Genomic DNA, 22,378 nt, shown 5'->3' with positions numbered 1-22,378 from the left:
TCTGATTACTTACTTACTTCATCCAGCTATTATTTTCCACTGCAAACAGTAGAGACCAAAAGTAAATAAGATAAAAAAAAATCAATTCCTATAGTCTAAAGAAAGTAAATGAATATTTTACAGAAAGAAAGCAGAAATTTTAAGGGAAGTAGTAGAGGCATGTGAGTGAAACTATTAGGAATCACCTCAAACAAAAAACCCTGAAAACGTCTGAAAGTTTCAATCACCTAATTCAACTACTTTCTCTAAAACTATTAAAGAGTTAGTCCGAAAAGTGATTTTTCACTAATTGTTAAAAGTAACGCACCTTACATCTCCTTCCAATGGCAGTTCTTTTAAGTGGAAATTAATATCCTGGGCTTTCATGAGCTCTTGCAGTTCGGTCAGGCTGCTCCCTTGCTCGTAGAGTAGAGCTACATTTTTCCATCCCCAGGACTTCACCAAATCATAGTATGCCTAAAAATAAATAGGTAGCGCAATGTGTTATAGAACACATAAAAAGGTCATTGCGAAATTACGACTTTTCATATCAAAAAAGGGAAGAAAAAAGACACGGGTAAGGCAAGTAGAGTTTACTTACTAAAGCAAACATGGATAGTGACTTTAAGAAAAATTAAAGAGAGGGTAGTTCAAGGCAAAATTCAATCTGAATACACAAGCCATCGACGCATAAAATTTTCTTGCAATAGAATACAGTAGAACTTACTTTACCATTAGCTAAATACTTGTATTAAATTTAAAAAAAAAAGATTTCGTACAAAACAAGCATTTTGCTGTAAATAAGCTGGGTCACTACTAACTGCTAAAATTAAATGCAGTTACATTCCCCAAGTCAAATCAATGACTTTGGGCTTATAAATTTGGATAATGGGCTTATAAAGGATTCACACAAAGGATCAAACAATTCGTGGTAATGAACTACATAGTAAGAGCGACCTGGCTCAATATTAACCAAAACTCTAAAAAACGGAATTTTGATACCAACAGATACACCAAAAGAATCTGATTTTTATGCTGATTTGGAATATATAAGTTTCGTCAAGTTTAATATTACCCATAAAAATTTAAGAGCCTGAGAAAATTTGGCTTGTTTTGAAAAAGGGGGAAGCAACCCCTAAAAGTCATAGACTATTAATGAAAATCACACCATCAGATTCAGCGTATAAGAGAGCCTTACTGTCGAGGTTTCAAGATCCTATCTGCAAAAATGTGGAATTCTGATTTTTTTTTTGCCAGAAGAAAGATCACTGATGCGTCTTCATTTGTTTGTTTGTTTTTCTTTTCCCCAGGGGTAATCGTATCGACCCAGTGGTCCCAGAATGTAGCAAGAGGGCTCATTTGAACGGGAATATTTAAAGTGAAAGTGCATTTTAATTAAAAAATAAAATTTAACTAAATTAAAAACTTTTTTAACTAAAACTGCATTGTTATTGCCAATCTTGATGAATGCCAGCTATGCTAACCACTAGTATGCTTACCATTGTACCATCGGAGACTTATGAAAAATAAGTTACATATAAGACATGATAATAAATTCGTTAATCAAACAGTTCGTGGTAACGAAAGTAAGGAGCGACCCGACTCAATGGTAACCGAAACTCTAAAAACCGGAATTTTGGTACCAATAGATACATCAAAAGAATCAGATTTTAATTTTGATTTCAAATATAAACGTTTCATCAAGTTTAATCTTACCCATCAAAAGTTACGCGCCTGAGAAAATTTGGCTGATTTTCGAAAAAAGGGGGAAAGACCACCTAAAAGTTATAGAACCTTAATGAAATTCACATTATCATATTCAGCGTATCAGAGAACCCTACTGTTGAGGTTTCAAGCTCCTATCTACAAAAATGTGGAATTTTGCATTTTTTTGCCAGAAGAAAGATCACGGGTGCTTGTTTATTTGTTGTTGTTTTTTTTTTCCCAGGGGTAATCGTATTGACCCAGTGGTCCTAGAATATCGTAAGAGGGCTCATTGGAACTGAAATTAAAAGTTCTAGTTCCCTTTTCAAGCGACCAAAAAAAAAATCGAGGGCAACTAGGCCCCACGCTCATTTTTTTCTCAAAGTCACCCAATTAAAATTTTGAGATAGCCATTTGGTTTAGCATAGTCGAAAATCTAATAAATATGTCTTTTAGGATGACTTAATTCCCCACAGTTCCCAGGGGAAGGGCTGCAAGTTATGAACTTTGCCCATTGCTTGCATATTGTATTGGTTATTGGGAAGTATACAGACATTTTCAGGAAGTATTTTTTTTGGTGGGGGGGGAAGGGGGCTGGAGGAGGGGGTTACTCGGGAGAATCTTTCCGTGGAGGATGTTTCTTTGGGGTAAGGGACATTTCTATGAAGGGGGCGCCGGATTTCCAAGCATTATTTAAAAAACGATCAGAAATTAAATTTAAAAAAACACAAGTTTTTTCAACTGAAAGTAAGAAGCAACATGATAACTTAAAACGAAAAGAAATTATAACGTAGATGAGGGGGTTCCCCCCAAAGTCAATAATTCGCGCTTTACGCTATAGTTTTTTTTAGTGCTTTAAAAAGATCTATCTATTCTAATTATACTGCATTTGGTATTAAAGGGTTTTTTAATTAAAAAAATTTTTAACTTTTAACGTAAAGAGCGTGGTATTGACTAAGGGGAGAACCCCATCATATACGTAATAACATACACGTAATAAAAAAAAATAATAAAAAAACAAGCGATACGGCTAAATAGTAAGCGAAACTTTTAAAAACAGAACATTGACGTCAATAAATGTATCAAAAGAATGGGCTTATAATGCTGATTCTAAATATATAAATTTTGTTAAGTTTAGTATTACTCATCAAAGGCTACGAGCCAGAGAAAAACTTACCTGATTTTTTAAAGAGGGGGAAAACATCCCCTAAAAGTGAAAAAAATTTAATGAAAATCACTGTTAGATTCAGTGTATCAGAAAACCATATAACATAGGTTTCAAGCTCATATCTGCAAAAATCTGCAACTTCGTATTTTTTTTCCAGAAGAAAAATATACGAATATATAAGTTCGTTACGTAAGTTAATTTGTAAATTACATCAGAACCAAATTTAGAGACGGCCATTTAGCAAAAGAAAAGTAAAATTTTTATGCAAATTTTGTTTACTTATTCAATGACGGCGAGGCAAAATAAAAGCTGCATTAACTAAAAAAACGATCAGAAATTAAATAAAAAAAAACAAGTTTTTTAAACTGAAAGTAAGGAGCGACATTAAAACTTAAAACGAACAGAAATTATTCTGTATATGAAAGGGGCTGTCCCCTCCCAACGCCTCGCTCTTTACGCTAAAATTGGACTCTGTCTCACAACTTTATTTTATTAAACAACACAAAACTTTAGCGTAAAGAGCAAGGCGTTGAGGAGGGGACAACCCCTTTTATCTTCGGAACAATTCCTGTTCGTTTTAAGTTTTAATGTCGCTCCTTACTTTCAGTTTAAAAAACTTGTTTTTTTTGTTTAATTATAGTATAGAACGAAGATAAAGTTATTATGATCATATTGAAAAGGTTACTGTTTACAATATGTTGAAAAGATACAAAGGGACTGATTTTTCTCGTATAACCATATATGAGATATATTTATTTTATTTTTTACATTCATTCTATACAGGATTCAGGTGCTTTCAAACGTTAAAAAACATTTTTAAAAAATATTAATTTTTTGGGAATAAAGGTATTTAAACAGTAAAATTGCATTGACGTTTGAAGCTTTCAAAATATAACTATCAAATAGGCCAACATTCAAGGTCAAATCTACAGGAGCATCGACCTACAAATAAGTTGTTTGCAAACTTTTATATTGCTTATAAAATTAAAGGTTTTCAAAATTATATTTTAGAGAGTGAATTTAAATTTCTATCGCGAACATGAATTCCGCAAAATCTTATGGGTCTGACCCTCAAAAAATGTCAGCACGAGGTAATACTGCGAGTCTGATTCTTAAATATAGAAAGTTAAAAAGGACCTGCTATAAAAAAAAATATATAAAAAAAATTACGCCAAGGAAATGTAAAATTTACCACAACATTCAGTTCTTTCGCAGCCAATATCAAGAGCTACGGTTATGACCTGCCAAATTAATTGATTTTGATACCGTATTCCTGAAAGAAAGAGCATGCAAGTAGGACTAAGAAATTAGTTCCCGGGATCCAGTCTTGACTTTCGATGGCCCAGCCTGATATACTAGGCTTAATTAATGATTATTACTTCTTTCTTTTGTCTCAGTTAGTGCGCTATAGCACACAACATTGGACTCAACTTCTTTTCGGTTTGTTTTAATACAGTAATGCTAATTGGCCAGAAAGTGAAAAAATGGACTTTATGCAGTTTAAGGTTGGACGGTTGATTCTTATATTCTTATATAAGGAATTATAGTTTACCATAAACCTATGCGCTCATATTCGCTTTAATTCACTATTATTCGTATGAAAATTTTGATATTACTACAGCCTTTTTATGCCTTTTTATGGTTCAACATATCTTGCTTTCTTTTTCAGGCCAAAATTCTAGTTTTCCTCTTTTAAAATTCTAGTTTTTCTCTTTTTTTTCAATCTTCCAATCTTTTTTCTCTTCCGGTTGAATCAATAATACTTTCCAGGTACTTAAGGAGGAATTTACTTAGGGGGAAGGGGTAAAAAATTTTGCAAGGCCAAGGAATTTCAACAATTCTGATGGAGTACAGGCCCGAATGCCCTTACCCTTGGAACTTCAGACGTACTAGATACATCACCCTGTATTTTAATAGATGCCATAAAGGTAGCCTATTATCATCTATGCAAATAAGGAGTTTAACCTTATAAAAAAAACAAAAAAAAATATATTAAATAAAAAAACTTTTCACCGTAGAATATACTTATTCACATCTCAGCAATAAAGAACAACTATCAGACAGAAGACATTCTTTTAATTTGCTTACATGGAAGGAGTAGAGGAGATAGGATTGGCTAAGAGAGCAACAATATTCCACGGTGGGATACAACTCAATAAAAACCCTATTTTTATCATATCTTGGGATAATTTGCTCTTTATGCATAAATTTTATGATTTTCTAAACTCAGGGGTAATCTCTAACTATGGTAATAAGCGAACAATAGATCAAAGGTACCTTGCTCAAAGTTTCTGGATGCGGGTAGAGATTCACAGCAAAGTCATCTCGATATCGCTTCGTTTTTCGGTCATAACGAGTTTCAACGTGAGGTAATTCGAATGCATCACATAGGGATTGAATGTGCGTAGCTGTATCTGAAGAAGGACCAAACACACCAACCAATCCATACCGAAGGAAATTGCATACTATATATAATGGAATATAAAATTAATTTTAATGCCCTAACAGTATATGCCAAAGAGGATACCAAACAGATTAGAGAGGAGACCAAAGACAACTTTGTACAATCTAAGAACAATAAAATATGCAGCTTTACCCAGATAAAATCCAAACGTCGATTAGAAAACCTGATTAATAGTAGTATTTGTATTTACTTATTTTCCATTGCTTTACACTCGACCGAAGATAAACGGCTAATTTTTACCTCGAGATATAGAAAAAGAAACTTTAAAAGACGCATCAAAATTTGTATATATTCATTTTTGTTACGTTTTTACAAGTCGAACAAACATTTGGGGGGGGGGAGGGTGCTTCGCGTTTTTTTTTCAGTTTTGCACAGTAAGCACATAACAGCACTAGTATTTAAAGCTGAAAAGTCTTTGTTGAAGAAAAGAAAAATAATTAAGAACTTTGAGGAAGACGAAAAGATGTAAGGATTTTTGTGTTCAGAAAGAGTACAATGACAGGAATGGTCTTAAGATGGCTACAACACAACGGTAGATTATTCTTGGTTCAAGTTTATACAATAGGAACAATCCTGTTTACACAAATTCATCCCTTATCATCTGATAAAAAGAGATTGAGTATATATATATATATATATATATATATATATATATATATATATATATATATATATATATATATATATATATATATATATATATATATATATATATATATATATATATATATATATATATATATATATATATATATATATTTATATATATGCAGAACATTGAACTGAAAGCACAAAACACACATACCTTTTTTAGATGCGGTGAAGCTGTCTCTTAGAGAAACTTGTTCAACTTGACCAAGAACACGAGTCCTAGGTAGAACATGTCTAGCACTATTGACTCGATCGACTGCGTATCGGAAAGCAATTTCTTCCATTGGATTTTCGGAGTCAAACAAACCAACTTCAAAATACAAAAACTGTCAATGAGTTTAGAATGCATTGACATTTTCTACAAAAAAAAGACGAAGAAAAAAGAATAATTTATCTCTGCACTTAATCTCGAACTTGGTCACCTTTTAATATTCCTTTTAGTACTCTATGTTAGCTATATCACACTAAACTAAACTCGTTCATTTCTATTCACTTATTGAACTTCAATAAACTTTTTACCTGGTCCATTATCCTATTGACAGTCTTATTTTTAATTAATTTCGCCAACTATGTTTATCATTTCTATCCTTGACCATTTTCTCAAAAGAACACTTGAGGCTCTGAATCAAACAGTTCGTGGTAAGAAACTGTGAGTAAGGAGCGACCCGGCTTACTAGTAACCGAAATTTAAAAAAAAAACGGAATTTTCATACCAATAGATACAGCAGAAGAATCAAATTTTTATGCTGAATTCAAATATATAAGTTTCTCCAAGTTTAGTCTTACCTATTAAAAGTTACTCGCCTGAGAAAATTTGCCTCATTTTCCAAAAAGGGGGGAAAAAACCCTAAAAGTCATAGAACTTCAATGAAAATCACACCATCATATTTAGCGTATCAGAAAACCCTACTAAAGAAGTTTCAAGCTCCTATCAGCAAAAATGTGGAATTTTGTATTTTTTGCCAGACGAAAGATCACGGATCCGTGTTTATATGTCGTATCGATCCAGTAGTCCTAGAATATCGTGAGAGGGCTCATTCGAACGGAAATTAAAAGCTCTAGTGCCATTTTTAAGTGACCAAAAAATTGGAGGGCAACTTGGCCCACTCCAGTAGACTAGGAAGTACTATATTGCCGGGACATATAGCAAATACCATGTTATTTGCTGGGACATATAGCAAATACCATGTTATTCTAACAGACATATAGGAAATATCATGTTATTCTGCGACGCCCCCGTACAAACAGTTTTTTTGTCTGTTAATTAGTTGAATAGGACATGGTTGAACAAATCATCAAACCTACTTGATCTAATGAAGTGGAACAGAAGCTCACCAAACTGAAAAGATAAATGCAATAATTAACAATTATTGGACAGGGTCAATATGCTTTTCATCTTTGGTATTATTTGATTCATTGACTGTTTGATCAATGACAGTAACGTTTGATAGATTTTTTTTACGTGAAATACTCTAGTTTCTTTTCTTAGTTTTGAAAACATTTTGGAAGAAACTAAATTTCAGTTGGAGGGGGGGGGCAAAATGAGGTGTGGGGGGAAAATTTGGTATGAGAGAGGCAGTTTTACCCAATTTACCATAGGAAATTAAGCTCCTCAACCCAGCCCCTTGCCACTTACTGGCAGGGGCGAATCCAGGGAGAGGGTGCGCTCGCCAACCCATATTCTTCTTCTTCTTCTTGCATGAGGGATTCAGTAGCACGAGGATTCAGTTGCATGGGAGTTCAGTTGTACAGGGTTTCGGTTATACAGGGGTTCACTTACATGGAGCGATTCAGTTGAACTAGGGGGGGGGATTTGCGATTTGGAGCAGATGGGATGATAGTGTACTGTATAATACAGAAGTGATATTTTAGGAGCGTATTGTCAATTTAACGAGAATGCTTCACTATAAATAAGGCTATAGTGTTTTACCGAACTTTCTAGGGCAGGGGTAACTATTTAGTTTAAATAATTCTAGGAGGAATTGAGTTTTATGGATGGTATGGAAAAAATGCTACTTGTTAAATATTCGGGTAAACATACGACTGCTTGAGAGTTCAGTTAAAGGAGAGTACAGTTACACGGAGGTTTAGTTAAATGGGGTCAAGTTGCATGGGGGTTCAGTAGCACGAGGGGTTCAGTTGCATGGGGGAGTTCAGAAGCTTGGGATTCAGTTACATGAGGGGGGGGGGTCGTTACCTGATTCTTTTATTCTAACTTAACTTGTAGGAATAGGACTTCATTCCATTGGCTAAATCCGTTTATTCATCTATAATGGTGAACAAAAAGACTAATAATTCTCCGTATTCTTCTTCTTCTTCGTGCATGAGGGATTCAGTAGCACGAGGATTCAGTTGCATGGGAGTTCAGTTGTACAGGGTTTCGGTTATACAGGGGTTCACTTACATGGAGCGATTCAGTTGAACTAGGGGGGGGGATTTGCGATTTGGAGGAGATGGGATGATAGTGTACTGTATAATACAGAAGTGATATTTCGGAGCGTATTGTCAATTTAACGAGAATGCTTCACTATAAATAAGGCTATCGTGTTTTACCGAACTTTCTAGGGCAGGGGTAACTATTTAGTTTAAATAATTCTAGGAGGAATTGAGTTTTATGGATGGTATGGAAAAAATGCTACTTGTTAAATATTTGGGTAAACATACGACTAAGAAATCTATTATTTGGGATGTGTGGGATTGCTATTTTTTTACTTTTCTGAGCTGGATTTCTTAGCCTTTCATAGGTGTGTATGATATTTTCTTTATATAACATAGCAGTGACTACATCAGATGGTTTTGTAGTGCAGTGAGTCGTTACTAGTAGTAGAATTTTCGTGTTTTTTTCAAGCCATTCATACTATATCTTAAATGCATTAAGATTTTTCATTTATAAAAAATAGCCGTGACTACATCTGATGGTTTTGTAGTGCAGTGACTTCTTACTAGTAGTTTTATTTTCGCGTTTTTTTTTTTGCAAGCCATTAATAATAAAACTTATTTGAATTATTATATTTTATTTATAAATCATATCCTTTACTAAATAATATGGTATGTTTATGCAGCAATTTGTTACTATTAGTATCAATTTATTGTTGTTTTTTTTTACAATTAAATAATAATATAAAGTAAATTCATTAAGATATTTTATTTATAAAAAATAACCATTACGACATAATAAGGTTTTGTAGTTCAGTGAGTTTTTAATAGTAGTAGTATTTTAGTTTTTTTTGCAAGCAATTCATAATATACCTTAAATGCATTCTGATATTTTCTTGATCAAACACAGCCGTGACTACATCAGATGGTTTTGTGATGCAGCGAGTTGTTACTAGTAGTAGCACTTTCGTGTTTTTTGCAAGCCATTCATAGTATACATTAAATTCTTTAAGATATTTTCTTGATAAAACATATCAATGACTACATCATATGGTTTTGTAGTGCAGTGAGTTGTTACTAGTAGTAGTATTTTCGTGTTTTTTGCAAGAAATTCATACTATACCTTAAATGAATTCAGATATTTTCTTTATAAAACATAGCCGTGACTACATCAGATGGTTTTTTGATGCAGTGAGTTGGTACTAGTAGTAGCACTTTAGCGGTTTTTCCAAGTCATTCATACTATAACTTAAATGCATTCAAATATATTCTTGATCAAACATAGTCGTGATCACATCAGAAGGTTTTGTAATGCAGTGAGTTGTTACTAATAGTAGTATTTTGGGGTTTTTTGCAAGACATTCATACTATACCTTAAATGCATTCAGATATTTTCTTTATCAATCATAGTTGTGATCACATCAGATGGTTTTGTAGTGCAGTGAGTTGTTACTAGTAGTAGTATTTTCGTGTTTTTTGCAAGCCATTCACACTATACCCTAAAATGCATTCAGATATTTTCTTTATAAAGCATAGTCGTGACTACATCAGATTTTTTTTTGATGCATTTTGTTTTTAATTTTATTATAAATTTGGTGTTTTTTTTTTGCAAGACATTCATAATATACCTTAAATTCATTAATATATTTTATTTATAAAACATATCCGTTACTAAATCAGTTGGTTTTTTAGTGCAGTGAGTTGTTACTAGTAGTAGCACTTTCGTGTTTTTTTTTTGCAAGCCATTCGTAATATACCTTAAATGCATTCAGATATATTATTGATCAAAAATAGTATTGACTACATCAGTCGTTTTTGTTTTTCTTTTGTTGTTCAGTGATTTGTTACAAGTAGTAGTATTTTAGTGTTTTTTTGCAAGCACTTCATACTATAAATTAAATGCATTCAGATATTTTCTTGATTCATTCTTATACCTAGATTTTCTCTAAGTTAACCTATCTATCCAATATATGATGTATGTAAATCCTTTTCTTATATATCCGATGTTTTAATAGACGTTCTCAGCGTTCGATATGCTATCGTACTCTAAAAATAATGAACAAATAACAATGTAAGGTATACTATATTTTTAATGAAATAATGTCATGTAGAATTGAACAACTTTAGACATTTTGAATCTGTTCCATAAAATGATTCTCCATGAACTCTCTTGATAGTATAGCTATTGTCTTCTCTTAGTTCATAATCAGTAGAATAATCATTATTCCATTTTGACTCAAACACAATTTTAATAGGTGTGTCATCGACAGGGTCAATATGCTTTTCGTCGTTGGTATTATTTGTATTCATTGACTGTTTGATCAATGGCAGTAACGATTGCTGGTACTTTGTTTTTCATCGATTCATCTTTATATTCCTTGGTGATATTTTCTGCCAATGCCCTTTTTATTTTTCTAGAAATTTCACTGTCTATTATCACACTATTTTTACACAGGTAACAGTTCCGGCACGTAGACAGGATATGGTCTATGATATTAGTAGAAGAGTAGGCCTTTCTTTTCGTCTTTGCTTTCATTAGAATGCTAATACCCAAAAGCTGACGATATGGTTTAACACTGGGTAACATGTTACCACAAGCACTAGCAAGAAGATGTCCCTCTTTAACAACTATTATTTTTATGTTGGCATTCTCTTTGAGTGTAATCATCTCCGGAGATCTCAATCTCGCATATCCACCGTCATAAGAGTTGAATTTTTTTGGTACTCCAAACAAATTCAATTCCTTACTGTCATGAAAACGCACGCATACGTATCCGATAGTACTACCACCTGTACTTATTTCATAGTTTAAATACTTCTCCATGTCAGCATTCAATGCTAAAATAACACTATCATGTGAACACACTTTCTTAAAATGCTTCATCTTCACTTTTTCAGAGATATTAGTTATGTGTTTATCGTTCCACTGTGTAAAAAATACTGATTTAATATTTACGATAAATTAGGTAGTGTCAATAACTGGCCATAGAGCAATAGTGGGAAAGCCACATCGTGTCTCAGGGACAAGCATAGAGTACAATTCATTCAAGAAATTATGAAAATATTTGTAAGCCAGTAATAAAAACGTTTTGAAACTACATGCTATTTGCATGCCTTTCCTTGGCACCTTTCCAAAAATGAGCGGGGATCCCCCACTGGTTCCTACACATTGCAAAAAGTGAGCAGTACGAAAAACTTGAAACCTTTCCAAACGAGCGGGGATTCCTCACTGATTCCTACACATTGCAAAATGTGAGCACTATGAAAACTCCACATTTTCAACCAGACCGGTTTTTTAGGGACCAATCAGGAGAGACATGCCTGAAATCGTGAATTAGAATATTTAATTAGCTGTTTTGGGTTTTCAGACATCATAGCTAGTTGAAACTCTAAATAAATATCTTCATTTTTAACCTTATTGCGTATAGTTTAAATAATTCCAGGAGTATGAAGTATTTTTCTACTTAACAACTACATTAATAGCTTCCAAGATGATAGGACAGTATGACACAGAATTTATCAGTTAACGAGAGTTAAATAACCCCCCTCGCAATGACTTCCAAGGGTTTTATGACTCCTCCCCACAATGACTTCAGATGGTTTTAAGACTCATCTCACTAGTCATAACTCCATTCAACCTTGAGTGAAGGTATAAAAGTTTGATGAAGTATTTCTCTGCTTAACAACTACATTAATAGCCTCCAAGATGATAGGACTGTTTGACACCGAATTTATCAGTTTGAAAAAATCATCTTGCGGTGTTCTATTCGAAGGTGCCTTTTTATTATTGTATATTGATCTCGAAGAAATTGACTGTTATCATTGGCTAGTGAACTCTAATCTGTTTGATTATGATAAAAGCTTGTGGCGTACTACATTACGTTATATAAACACACTGGGATTCTATGATAGAGTGATTACACCACTTAATAATACTGGTCAGGAACTGATAAATGTCTAGGAGGAACTCAGTGAAATTTGCAGCTTTTTCGGAGTTGAAGCGCTCTACGTAAAGGTCAATGTGCCTACAGATAAAGTTTTAATTCAAAAGTGTGACCCTAGGATTCCACTTTTCAATCTAGAAGCGTTTACGTGTCCTAAATTTGAAGGGGGCTATCACCGTCCTGAAGAGGAGGTTAGGTTCTTCGCACAGTGGATACCTAAGAACATACCTGATCGTGATAAATCCATAAGACATGTTAAAAACTATTCTATATCATGGGACCATCGTTTGTGGATGTTTAAGAGTGAACTCTAAGTACTATTTTTATGTAAACATTTGTTTTTGTTGTTTTTTTTTCTCAAAAAAAAAATCTGTTAATAAATTTAAGCAATAAAAATCTTTAAGCTTAACCCCTTCATGTTATTTAGAATAGTTATATTCCCCACTGGTTCCTACACATTGCAAAAAGTGAGCAGTACGAAAACTCCACGTTTTCAACAAGACTGGGTTTTTAGGGACCAATCAGGAGAGATACGCACAGTCGACATGGATTTATTTAATTTTTATATGTTTCTTTTAGACGATGTTAGGGGCCCACCCGTAACCCAACGTGTGCGGTTGTTTAATAGTGAACTCTAAGTAATCTTTCTATTTAAAAATTTGTTGTTGTTGTTTTTTTTTCTCAAAAAAAAAATATGTAAATAAATTTAAGCAAAAAATATATTTAAGATTAACCCCTTCATGTTCCTTACAATAGTTCTAGTCCCCAGTGTTTACTACACGTTGCAAAAAGTGATCAGTACGAAAAATCCACGTTTTCAACAAGACTGGTTGCTTAGGGACCAATCAGGAGAGATACGCAACGTCGACATAGCTTTATTTCATTTTTTTAAGGTTCATTTAGACGAGGTTACGTGCGCACACGTAACCTCGTTTTTAAATGAACTCGTACAAAAAATAATAATCTTTTAATACATTTAAGCGAAACATATCTTTAAGCTTAACCCCATCATGTTCCTTAGTATAGTTCTAGTCCCATCGGTTTCCGACACATTACAAAAAGTGAGCAGTACGAAACATCCTCGTTTTCAACAAAGCTGGTGTCTTAGGGACCAATCCTGACAGATATAGCAAAGTCGACATAGCTTTATTTCATTTTTTTTAAGGTTCATTTAGACGAGGTTACGTGCGCGCACGTAACCGCGTCAAAATTAACCTTAAAAAAATGAAAAAAAGCTATGTCGACTTTGCATATATCTCATGATTGGTCCCTAAAAAACCAGTCTTGTTGAAAACGTGGGGTTTTAGTAATGCTCACTTTTTGCAATGTGTAGGAACCAGTGGGGAATAGAACTATTCTAAAGAACATGAAGGGGTTAAGCTTAAAGATATTTATTGCTTAAATGTATTAACAGATTTTTTTTGAGAAAAAAAAAACAACAAAAACAAATTTTTACATAAAAATAGTACTTAGAGTTCACTCTTAAACATCCACAAACGATGGGTTACGTGTGCGCACGTAACCGCGTCTAAATGAACCTTAAAAAAATGAAATAAAGCTATGTCGACTTTGCATATCTCTCCTGATTGGTGCCTAAAAAAACAGTCTTGTTGAAAACGTGGAGTTTTCGTACTGCTCACATTTTGCAATGTGTAGGAATCAGTGAGGAATCCCCGCTCGTTTGGAAAGGTTTCAAGTTTTTCGTACTGCTCACTTTTTGCAATGTGTAGGAACCAGTGGGGGATACCCGCTAATTTTTGGAAGGGTGCCAAGGAAAGGCATGCAAATAGCATGTAGTTTCAAAACGTTTTTATTACTGGCTTACAAATATTTTCATAATTTCTTGAATTAATTGTACTCTATGCTTGTCCCTGAGACACGATGTGGCTTTCCCACTATTGCTCTATGGCCGGTTATCGACACTACCTAGTTTATTGCATGTATTAAATCATTATTTTTTACACAGTTGAATGATAAACACATAACTAATACCTATAAAAAGTAAAGTTGAAGCATTTTAAGAAAGTGTGTTCACATGATATTGTTATTTTAGCATTTAATATTGAAAAGTATAATTATTTAAACAATGAACTAGGTACAGGTGGTAGTACAATCGGATATGTATGCGTTCGTTGTCATGACAGTAAGGATTTGAATTTCTTTGGAGGACCAAAAAAATTCAACTCTTATGATGGTGGATATGCGAGATTGAGATCTCCGGAGATGATTACACTCAAAGAGAATGCCAACATAAAAATAATAGTTGATAAAGAGGGGCATCTTCTTGCTAGTGCTTGTGGTAACATGTTACCCAGTGTTAAACCATATCGTCAGGTTTCGGGTATTAGCATTCAAACGAAAGCAAAGACGAAAAGAAAGGCCTACTCTTCTACTAATATCATAAACCATATCCTGTCTACGTGCCGGAACTGTTACCTGTGTAAAAATAGTGTGATAATAGACAGTGAAATTTCTAGAAAAATAAAAAGGGCATTGGCAGAAAATATCACTAAGGATTATAAAGATGAATCGATGAAAAACAAAGTACCAGCAAACGTTACTGCCATTGATCAAACAGTGAATGAATCAAATAATACCAACGACGAAAAGAATATTGACCCTGTCGATGACACACCTATTAAAATTGTGTTTGAGTCAAAATTGAATAATGGTTATTCTACTGATTATGAACTAAGAGAAGACAATAGCTATACTATCAAGAGAGTTCATGGTGAAGCATTTTATGGAACAGATTCAAAATGTCCAAAGTTGTTCAATTCTACATGACATTATTTCATTAAAAATATATGATAACTTATATTGTTATGTGTTCATTATGTTTAGAGTACGCTAGCATATCGAACGTTTAGAATGTCTATTAAAACATCTGAGATGTAAGAAAAGGATTTACATACATAATATATTTGATAGATAGGTTAACTTAGAGAAAATCTAGGTATAAGAATGAATCAAGAAAATATCTGAAAGTATTTAAGGTATATTATTAATTTATTGCAAAAAAACACGAAAATACTAATACTAGTAACAACTCACTGCACTACAACTGCATCACAAAACCATCTGATGTAGTCACGACTATGTTTTATCAAGAAAATATCTGAATGCATTTAAGGTATAGTATGAATTGCTTGCAAAAAACACTAAAATACTACTACTAGTAACAGCTCACTGAACTACAAAACCATCTGATGTAGTCATGGCTATGTTTTATCAAGAAAATGTCTGAATGCATTTAAGGTATATTATTAATTTATTGCAAAAAAAAAACACGAAAGTTATACTACTATTAAAAACTAACAGCATAAAAAAACCCTCTGATGTATTAACAGCTATTTTTGGTAAAGAAAATATATGAATGCATTTAAGGTATAGTTTGACTGGCTTTCAAAAAAAACACGAAAATACTACTACTACTAGTAACAACTCACTGCACTACAAAACCATCTGATGTTATCACATCTATGATTGATAAAGAAAATATATGAATACTTTTAAGGTATAGTATGAATGGCTTGCAAAAAACCTGAAAATACTACTACTAGTAACAACTCACTGCATTACAAAACCTTCTGATGTGATCACGACTATGTTTGATCAAGAATATATTTGAATGCATTTAAGGTATAGTATGAATGACTTGGAAAAAACACGAAAGTGCTACTACTAGTAACAACTCACTGCATCACAAAACCATCTGATGTAGTCACGGCTATGTTTTATCAAGAAAATATCTGAATGCATTTAAGGTATAGTATGAATTGCTTGCAAAAAACACGAAAATACTACTACTAGTAACAACTCACTGCACTACAAAACCATATGATGTAGTCCTTTAAATGTTTTATAAATAATAGACCTGAATGCATTTAATTTATATTATGAACGTCTTGCAAAAAACACGAAAGTGCTACTGCTAGTAACGACTCACTGCATCACAAAACCATCTGATGTAGTCACGGCTTTGTTTGATCAAGAAAATATCAGAATGCATTTAACGTATAGTATGAATTTATTGCAAAAAACACGAAAATACTACTACTAGTAACAACTCACTGCACTACAAAACCATCTGATGTCGTCTTTTTTATGTTTTATCAATAAAATATCTTAATTCATTTAAGTTATAGTATGAATGGCTTGCAAAAAAAAACAAGAAAGTTCTACTACTAGAAACAACTCACTGCATCACAAAACAATCTGATGTAGTCACGGATATGTTTGATCAAGAAAATATCAGAATGCACTTAAGGTATAGTATGAATGGCTTACAAAAAAAAAAACGCGAAAATACTACTACTATTAACAATTCACTTCACTACAAAACCATCGGATGTAGTCACGGCTATGTTTTATAAATAAAATATATGAATGAATTTAAGATATATTATTAATTGCTTGCAAAAAACACGAAAATACTACTACTAGTAACTACTCACTGCACTACAAAACCATCTGATGTAGTCACTGCTATGTTATATCAAGAAAATATCATACACACCTATGAAAGGCTAAGAAATCCTGCTCAGAAAAGTAAAAAAAAAGCAACCCACACATCCCAAATCATAGATTTCTTAGTCGTATGTTTACCCGAATATTTAACAAGTAGCATTTTTTCCATATCATCCATAAAACTCAATTCCTCCTAGAATTATTTAAACTAAATAGTTACCCCTGCCCTAGAAAGTTCGGTAAAACACGATAGCCTTATTTATAGTGAAGCATTCTCGTTAAATTGACAATACGCTCCGAAATATCACTTCTGTGTTATACAGTACACTATCATCCCATCTCCTCCAAATCGCAAATCCCCCCCCCTAGTTCAACTGAATCGTTCCATGTAAGTGAACCCCTGTATAACCGAAACCCTGTACAACTGAACTCCCATGCAACTGAATCCTCGTGCTACTGAATCCCTCATGCAAGAAGAAGAAGAAGAATACGGAGAATTAATAGTCTTTTTGTTCACCATTATAGATGAATAAACGGATTTAGCCAATGGAATGAAGTCCTATTCCTACAAGTTAAGTTAGAATAAAAGAATAAGGTAACAATCCCCCCCCCTCATGTAACTGAATCCCAAGCTTCTGAACTCCCCCATGCAACAGAACCCCTCGTGCTACTGAACCACCATGCAACTTGACCCCACTTTACTAAACCTCCGTGTAACTGTACTCTCCTTTAACTGAACTCTCAAGCAGTCGTATGTTTACCAGAATATTTAACAAGTATCATTTTTTCCATACCATCCATAAAACTCAATTCCTCCTAGAATTATTTAAACTAAATATTTACCCCTGCCCTAGAAAGTTCGTTAAAACACGATAGCCTTAGTTACAGTGAAGCATTCTCGTTAAATTGACAATACGCTCAAAAATATCACTTCTGTATTATACAGTACACTCTCATCCCATCTCCTCCCAATCACACCTCCCCCCCCCCTCGTTCAACTGAATCGCTCCATATAAGTGAACCCCTGTATAACTGAAACCCTGTACAACTGAACTCCCATGCAACTGAATCCGCGTGCTACTGAATCCCTCATACAAGAAGAAGAAGAAGAATATGGGTTGGCGCGCGCACCCTCTCCCTGGATTCGCCCCTGCCAGTAAGTGGCATGGGGCTGGGTTGAGGAGCGTAATTTCCTATGGGACAGAGGGGACAACTGCCTCTCTCAGACCAAATTTTCACCCCAGACCTCATTTTGCCCCCCCCCCAACTGAAATTTAGTTTCTTCCAAAATGTTTTCAAAACTAAGAAAAGAAACTAGAGTATTTCACGTAAAAAAAATCTATCAAACGTTACTGTCATTGATCAAACAGTCAATGAATCAAATAATACCAAAGGTGAAAAGCATATTGACCCTGTCCAATAATTGTTAATTATTACATTTATCTTTTCAGTTTTGTGGGCTTCTGGTCCACTTCATTAGATCAAGTAGGTTTGATGATTTGTTCAACCATGTCCTATTCAACTAATTAACAGAAAAAAAAAGTGTTTGGTACGGGAGCGTCGTAGAATAACATGATATTTCCTATATGTCTGTTAGAATAACATGGTATTTGCTATATGTCCCAGCAAATAACATGGTATTTGCTATATGTCCCGGCAATATAGTACTTCCTAGTCTACTCACTCCCACGCTCATTTTTTCCCGAAGTCACTAATCAAAATTTTGAGATATCCATTTTGTTCAGTATAGTCGAAAATCTTGTTAATATGTCTTTGAGGATGACTTAATCCCCCACAGTTCCCGGGGAAGGGCTGCAAGTTATAAACTTTGCCCATTGTTTACATATAGTATTGAAAATTGGGAAGTATACAGGTGTTTTCAGGAGGAATTTTTTCTAGTGGGGGGTCGGAGTAGGGTTTACGGGGAAGGATCTTTCCATGGAGGATATTTCCTTGGGGAAAAGGAACATTTCCATGATTCCCAGCATTATTTAAAAAACGATCAGAAATTAAATAAAAAAACAAGTTTTTTTTTCAGTTGAAAATAAGGAGCAACATTAAAACTTAAAATGAACAGAAGCTATTAAATATATGAGGAGGGTTTCCCCCTCCTCAGCACCTCACTCCTTACACTAAAGCTTTATAGTACTTTTAAAAAAGCTTATTATTTTTCTAATTAAACGACTCTTGTGTTTCAGGAGTCGTTTTTTAAAGAATCGGGGCAAAATTCAGGCTTTAGAATAGAGCGAGGTGTTTAGGAGGGGGAAACCCCCCTCATATATGTAATAATTTCTGTTCGTTTTAAGCTTTATGTTGGTCCTTAAATTCAGTTCAGCTTTATGTTGGTCCTTACATTCAGTTGAAAATATTTATTTATTTATTTAATTTCTGATCGGGTTTCACTGCCATGATATTTAGCTTCACCTCCGCGGAAAATCCCCTTCCCCATGGAAATATTCTCTAGACAATTCAATCCCGGTGAAAATTTACCCCGAACAATTACCTTTAACATCTCCACGCGTCAAACTGAGTCGGCAAAGAGAAAGCAAGACGTTTTCGCCCCGTGGAAAAGCCCCAGTAGAAAATTCGTCTCCCATCTTCACCCGCAAACTGTACGCATAATTCCCAAAAACAAATACTATACGTAAGCAATGGGCAGATTTTATAACTTAAAGATCTTTCTCCTGGGGCTATGGGGGGGGGGGTAATGTTATCTCCAAAGGCATAGTTATTGAGCCTTTCAACTATACTAAACAAAATGGCTAATTCAAAATTTGTATCGACCGATCTTGGGAAAAAGCGGCGTGGGAGGGTGCCTAGTTACCCTCCAATCTTTTCTGTCACTTAAAAAGGGCACAAGAACTTTGATTTTCCGTTCAAATGAGTCGTCTTCCGATATTATAGGACCACTGGGTCGATACGATCGCCTCCTGGAAAAACAAACAAACAAATAAACACGCATCCGTGATTTTTCTTCAGGCAAAGAATACATAATCCCACATTTTTGCAGATAAGAGCTTTAAACCTCCATAGTCCATGGCCGGATCGACTAGGTACGGGGCCCGATTGCAATTTGTTTTGCGGGGCCCCTCTATATATTAAATCCGCATATTTTTTTTTTGTTCTTCATTTTCGTTTTTGAGTTGTTGTGATTCTTGCTGCCACTTATCTTTTAACTGCATATTTCTGTGTTCTTCAGTTTTGTTTTTGACTTGCTCTAATTGACGGTTTCGCTAATATTCTGACTACATATCTCTTCGGTCTTTGTTTTCGTTTATCGTTGCTTCAGACATTTTTTCAGTGTTTTTTACCTTAGTTGCTTGGATTGATCTTGTCACTTTTGGTGGTCTAGGTTGTTCATTATCACCTGTCATACATTTTTATTTCTCAGTTGGTTCTCTTGATCTTATCTCATTTGAAGGTCCAGTTTGTTCATTTTGAGCTTACAGTTTTGTCCCTTTTTGTTCTTTTATGTACTTATTTTGCGCTTACGGTAATATACATTTGTGTTCCCTAGATATTATGAACCTGCTGAAAATGCCTTTTGAAATTTACTTCACCAAATATGGGCATATGAATTTACATATTTCTAAATTTTTGTTCTGTAAATGCTTTTAAAACGGTATTAAGATATATTTTCCTTGTGTCTTTACTTACAATCAACATAATTGCTAAACTATTTAGTCAATCCTGATTTATCGTGCTTTCTTTTATTGCTTTTTTAGTTGTTTTTTTTTATTGATTTTAGCCTGGAAAATGATCCCTCTCCAGAAGCACCGCTTACTGACACTGTTAATAACATTTTGCAATTTCGAAAATCAATTGTTCATTTTGATGTCGGTGCGGGGCCCTTTCAAATGCGGGGCCCGATTGGGCCCAATCGCTCTTTTTCTGATCCTGTCTACAGTATGGTTCTCTGATACGCTGAATCGGATGGTGGAATTTCATTAAGATTCTTTGACTTCTAGGGGTTGTTTCACCCTTTTTCAAAAATAAGTCAAATTTTCTTAGGCACGTAGCATTTGATGTGTAACACTAAACTTAATGAAACTTAAATATTTGGAATAAGCAAAGACAATTCCTTACCACCAACTGTTGATTGTCGCTCTTAATTTCACCATAAAATCTTTTATTTGGTAACATCAAACAAAATAGTCTGCAAATTACATGCATTAAAATATCAAACTAAGATACACAAATTGACTGTGGTCATTTCAAAGGTGCACGAATTGACTGTGGTCATTTCAAAGGTGTTATGTTACGCATTAGCTATTTTACAAGAGAGCTGAAAAACCGGAAAACGCTCTTCGGGTTGCTCGTTGTTCTAACAAACCAGCTGTTCGAGCAAGGAATATGTATTTAGGGATCCAAGATTTAAAGTAAACGGACCCTTTCGAACTATTTCTGTGCAGAACAAATGATGGTTTAGCGTAAGTGGACAACACAAAAATTTGTCTGTTTCTTAAAAAACAAATAAGACACGAGAAAACATAGTGGGGAAAGTGGCGCCAATTCACTAAAATTTAAAGGGGGCAAAATACATATTTCAAAATATAAGGGAGTAGGGGGCGAATTTGCGATTTCTTTTCGATTTTCCCAGTGAGAATAGCCGAAAAAGCCGTTATCAATAAAATATCAAAATTTGGGGGGTCCATGCCCTCTGCCTCTCCCAATTGACGCCACTGAGTGGGCCAAAGATAAGGCGTCTCAGTGAAAAAAAAGCGTGTTTCCATGGACAAAATTTTACATAACACCTTTATTTATTAACCTAATGTCTTTATTTTAAAGTAATGAGAGTTTCGAATATACGGACAGAACAGAAATTTCTATTTCTTGAAACCCGAATAAGATAAAGGAAAACGCATTGGACCAACGCATAAGCGGCACAAAGTCGGCTATGAGGGGTTGCCCACTTTCTAATATCTGGTGTACATCTCGGAGCGCCACTTGTGCTGCACAGATGCACTATGCTTAGCACAGTTCTACCACGCTTGGCACGCCCCACTTTTTGCACATGATTTCATAAATCAAGCAACGCTTCGACCATAAATTAAAATTCTACCAAATTTTACATAATGCCTTTGGAATTACCACAAATGAAACAAACCGCACCCATACTTCTGGACAAATGAATCAATCAGCTGTATTGGAACAATACAGCTGCATCTAAATAACAAATATTAAAGAATTCAATACTTACGAATTCGGACGGAATCCGGTATTCCATTACTGGTATAAATAAAAACACTTAAAAACAAATAAAAACCGATAAAACGCATACTGATCAAAACATCGGAATGGAAATTACTTGTTTGTCTCCAGGAGGACCTGAAGATGCAACTCTGCATCCTAAAAATAACTTGGAAGGAACGATTCAAATATTTTAAATGCCATTCCTACAAAGCTCTTAACAGGGTCATAATTACAGTGATACATTTGATTAAACTCTACTAGACCAATAAAGATATAAAAGTATTTTATTAATAAATGGTACATAACTAATCACTTAAAAAAAAAATTCAATCTTAGACGGGAAGTCCCATAACCAATGAAACGAGAGTAATAATAGCTAACTACACGGTTTTATAATGTCAATTCTCAATACTTTAGTATTCAAAATAT

At 34.1% G+C, this 22,378-nt stretch overlaps 1 pseudogene across 1 annotated transcript in view; it reads right to left on the bottom strand.

Moving 5' to 3' along the window:
• Positions 1-22,065, bottom strand: part of LOC148955518 (glutamate receptor ionotropic, kainate 2-like) — a 91,365-nt pseudogene extending 69,300 nt beyond the window's left edge. The window contains exons 1-4 of the transcript XR_016143627.1: positions 21,957-22,065; positions 6,121-6,276; positions 5,129-5,316; positions 308-456 (exon numbers count right to left, since the gene is read on the bottom strand). The product of XR_016143627.1 is annotated as a glutamate receptor ionotropic, kainate 2-like (transcript). The remainder of the gene's footprint in view (positions 1-307; positions 457-5,128; positions 5,317-6,120; positions 6,277-21,956) is intronic.
• Positions 22,066-22,378: the final 313 nt, after the last annotated feature.

The sequence above is a fragment of the Artemia sp. Qi Xiang Cuo genome, chromosome 2 (genome assembly GCF_049724085.1).
Source record: "Artemia sp. Qi Xiang Cuo chromosome 2, ASM4972408v1, whole genome shotgun sequence".
Taxonomy (NCBI): Eukaryota; Metazoa; Arthropoda; class Branchiopoda; order Anostraca; family Artemiidae; genus Artemia; species Artemia sp. Qi Xiang Cuo.
Note: the sequence above shows the minus strand (reverse complement) of the source record. Positions and strands in the feature narration are given on the sequence as shown.